The sequence below is a fragment of the Peromyscus eremicus genome, chromosome 3 (genome assembly GCF_949786415.1).
Source record: "Peromyscus eremicus chromosome 3, PerEre_H2_v1, whole genome shotgun sequence".
In the NCBI taxonomy this organism is placed as follows: domain Eukaryota; kingdom Metazoa; phylum Chordata; class Mammalia; order Rodentia; family Cricetidae; genus Peromyscus; species Peromyscus eremicus.
Window position 1 is genome coordinate 128,749,872 of NC_081418.1, and position 4,574 is coordinate 128,754,445.

Consider the following 4,574-nt stretch of genomic DNA (forward strand, 5'->3'; position numbering starts at 1 on the left):
TTTAAACCATAAGAGACTGTCCTAAGCCCCCAATAATTGTGACCATTTCATGATGTCCTATAGTTTTAGCCATATCAGCACTGTTTAAAACTGCAAAGTTCAGCTCTCTGCTCCTCCCTGTTCCAGAGACAGCCGCATCTTTCTGTGCAGTGCAGCCTCGTTCTGAGACACGATGGTGAAGGTCGGAGTGAACAGATTTGGCCGAATTGGACGCCTGGTTGCCAGGGCTGCCTTCCAGACTGGCAAAGTTGATATTGTTGCCATCAATGATCCCTTCATTGACCTCAACTACATGGTCTACATGTTCCAGTATGACTCTACCCATGGCAAGTTCAACGGCACAGTCAAGGCTAAGAACGGGAAGCTGGTCATCAATGGGAAGGCCATCACCATCTTCCAGGAGCGAGATCCCGCCAACATCAAGTGGGGTGAGGCTGGTGCTGAGTATGTTGTGGAGTCCACTGGTGTCTTCACCACCATGGAGAAAGCTGGGGCCCACTTGAAGGGCGGGACCAAGAGGGTCATCATCTCCGCCCCTTCTGCTGATGCCCCCATGTTTGTGATGGGCGTGAACCGTGAGAAGTACGACAATTCACTCAAGATTATCAGCAATGCTTCCTGCACGACTGCTTAGCCCCCCTGGCCAAGGTCATCCATGACAACTTTGGCATTGTGGAAGGACTCATGACCACAGTCTATACTATCACTGCCACCCAGAAGACTGTGGATGGCCCCTCTGGGAAGCTGTGGCGTGATGGCCGTGGGGCAGCCCAGAACATCATCCCTGAATCCACTGGTGCCACTAAGGCTGTGGGCAAGGTCATCCCAGAGCTGAATGGGAAGCTCACAGGCATGGCCTTCCGTGTTCCTACCCCCAATGTGTCCATTGTGGATCTGACATGCCGTCTGCAGAAACCTGCCAAGTATGACGACATCAAGAAGGTAGTGAAGCAGGCGTCGGAGGGCCCACTAAAGGGCATCCTGGGCTACACTGAGGACCAGGTTGTCTCCTGCGACTTCAACAGTGACCCCCACTCTTCCACCTTCGATGCTGGGACTGGCATTGCTCTCAATGACAACTTTGTGAAGCTCATTTCCTGGTACGACAATGAATTTGGCTACAGCACAGGGTGGTAGACCTCATGGCCTACATGGCCTCCAAGGAGTAAGAAGCCTGCCCTGAAACCACCCACCCCAGCAAGGACAGCAAGAGAGACCCTCGGCTGCTGAGCAGTTCCTGTCCCATCTCAGCCCCTGATACTGAGCATCTCCTCACAGTTTCCATCCCAGACCCCCAGAACAACAGGAGGGCTTAGGGAGCCCTACTCTCTGAATGTCAACAATAAAGTTCACTGCACCCAAAAAAAAAAAAAAAACTGCAAAGTTCAAAGTCTCTTTTCAACTCAAAGGCAGTCTCTTAGTTGTGAACCATTATAAACAGTAATCACCACAGCAAGATATTCCCCAAGTTGGCAATAGTGGTCCTTGTATCTTAAGAATAACCAACAGCTGTCTACTTGGACTTAAGGCCCACTCAACAGAGGAGAGTTCATGCCTGGTATAACAACCCATGGCTGATGAGGTCACAGACCCTGCAGGAAAGTCTACTACTGTTATTTTTCTACACCAGTATAATTTCCAACTGCATTCTGAATTCTTATCCATAAATATGTATAGCACTCATCTCTCAAAGAAGATTCTTTTGGCAGAAGATGGGTCCATTTTTTAAAATCCACAGTTGCCCAAAATGCAGAGAATAACTGACTATGGGCCCCAACACCAACTGATATATCTACAGCACAACTTCTATACCAAGGCTCAGGGAACATCAACAAAAAGGGAGCTCTTATCACTCTCAGCTCACCCCCTGATCCCAATTCTCCCAAGAGAACATTTCACTCAAGTACCTTATAAGCATCCAAGGGGGGAAAAGCCTGGTGGGTGGCGTTCGGGGGTATGGACACTTCAGAAATACAGCTTAAACCACACAAAGTTTGTTTCTCACAGCTCTGAGCCTGAAGATCCGTGGTCAAGGTCCCAGCAGGTCTGGTGAGTCCTTTCTCCTTGCCTTCACCATAGCCACCTTCTCCTGATGTTTTCATGTAGTTCTCACAGGCATGAATCAATGGGGGCCCAAATCACATCACCCCTAAATCACATCACCCCCACAAGGGCCTCATCTCCAAATACATCACACTGGTTGTTAAGGGGTTAACAGACAGACTGGAGAAATGGTCCTCAGAGGTGAGGTCATCAGAGAAGATCAAATCTTAAGGGCTCTGTCTTCATGAGTGAAATTAGCATTCTTATTAAACAGCTCCAGGCCTAGGGGAGCACTTCGCGTGGCTTACCTCTTCCCATTTGAGGACACAACAGCCAGGGGCATTTGTGGAGAAGAATGCTCAGTGGTCCTCCGCAGGGGCCAGCACCAGGCCTTGATCTTGAGCTTCCCAGTCTCGGAGTGTGAGCAGTAATCCTGATTTTTATAACTGCCCAGCCCACGATATCTTACAGCAGAGCAAATGCTCTAACCCTGCCTCCCTCTCCCAAGTTTAGCAGGCACATCTATTTATGCCACCATCCTCTGCTCTGCCTGGGGGCCCACCCGCAGAGTGCAGGTGGATTTGCAACTGACTGGGGAGCATGCTAGATCCAGGCCCTCAGCTGGCCAGGCTTGTCTGTTCGGCTCCTTCGAACTACTCTCCAACAAGGTCGCATGAGTGGAGGGGGAGGGTGGCCCACAGTAGAACAAAGGTGTGGATTCCTGAGTGTGAACAAGAATCAAACAGGCAGCCAGTTCCTAGCCTAGCTGCTAGGGCCACTATTGGGTCCTAAGGACCGACTTAATTTTTAGGGAAGAGACTGTGTGGGTGGTTTGTACTTGGTCTAAAGGTGCAGAATTGGGGAAGATACAAAGTCAGATCGACACAGGGAAGCTAAGCACCGAGTATCTCCCCAGTGCCCTGACTGCCGTGAACAGTGGGGTCTCAGTCCCATACAGGGGCACCGTGCACACACGCCATCAAAACTGACCCCCTCTTGGCAGTGTCCTCTTCCACGTGTCAGTCATCTTTCCATCACTGTGACAAATGCCCGAGACAGCGGCTTATGGGACGAAAGGCTCATTTTGGCTTGCGCCCTCAGGTGTCCATCCCTGGTCACTCTGCTGCTTTAGGCCTGTGACAGCTCAGTATATCGAGTGACAGGTGTCTGTGGCAGAAGAGATCTGCTTGTGGCAGCTAGGGAAGCCAAGGAGGGAGGGGGAGAGGCCTGTCAATATCTCCTTCAAGGGCACATCTCGGTGACCTAAATTCTGGCCGCTAGGCTCCACCCCTCACATTTCCACCACATTCCCACAGTGTCTCAGTCTGTGGCCCACATCTTAATACATGGGCCTTTGTGGGACCTACAAGTCCAAACTATAACAATGTGCCTACATGGTGCTGCCTTTAATTTATGTTTACCTTTTCCCAATTTCATTTTATTTGTATGAGTGGTTTGCCCACATGTTATTAAGTGCACCACATGTGTGCAGTACCCACAGAGGCCAGAAGAGGGCAATGGATCCCTGGAACTGGAGTTACAGATGGTTGTGAGCACCATATGGGTGCTGGGATCCAAACCTGGGTCCTGTGGAAGAGCAGTCAGTGCTCTTAACCACTGAGCCATCCCTCCAGCCCCTTTAATATAATACTGAGTAATATCAAGTATCTTTCCATAGAAATCCTGGGAAATACAGAATGCATGCAAGTTCACCAAAATGCAGGTGCATAATCCTGCAACCTAGAGTAGTATGTTCACACTGGGTTTCCACCGTCTCCATCTAGTGCTGTGTTTAGCCTAACCCCCTACTGCCATCAGTGAGAAGCAAGCAGAAGTGATGGGAAGGGGTCTGTGGTAGACTGCACAGCTCTGCGGAGTCTCCCCAGCCTGGGCCCCAGAAGTACTGACCCCAGTTCCCTTGCCATCCTCAGGTGTAGTGGGGCCTCCTAGTCTGGAGCTGAGAGCACACATCCCCAAGGCTGATGCTCTGGGCATGGACCCTGGATGCTGCCTGCATACCTGCTCAGGAGTCAGGTCCCCAGAGGCTGGCGTCAGCATAGAAGACAGGAGAAGTCAGACTGGGCCCAGAACATGCCCTCGTTTCAGGCTCAGATAGACTCCTAGGGAAACATGCTCAGACCCTAAGGATCGTGTCATGATTCAAGCACACAGTTGTTTTGTTTCTGAAAGAGGACTAAACAGATGAGGCCCTTCCCTGAGTCATTCGGGAGGGGTTTGTCCACTCATGGTACAGAAATACCTCAGCAATGGCCCAGGCTGGTCTCAAAATGGTTAGGGCTGGTCTAACAGTGGCATGGCATTTACCACCCTGGACTGGAGGGATCCAGACTAGTTTCTACTGGGGCTGATCTAAAGAGCCCGTCCTGGCCCTTCATGGCCACCAATCACTTCACTGCAGCCAGACCATGCTTCTTGCACATTGTGTCTACCAGACACAGGCCTCCCCCATACATACTATTCTCATGGAATGTGTGTACGGAATTGAATTTTAAAATTTCCCATTTACTCTT

At 50.5% G+C, this 4,574-nt stretch overlaps 1 pseudogene; it reads left to right on the forward strand.

Moving 5' to 3' along the window:
- Nucleotides 1-172: 172 nt before the first annotated feature.
- Nucleotides 173-1,169, forward strand: LOC131906066 (glyceraldehyde-3-phosphate dehydrogenase-like; annotated as a pseudogene).
- Nucleotides 1,170-4,574: the final 3,405 nt, after the last annotated feature.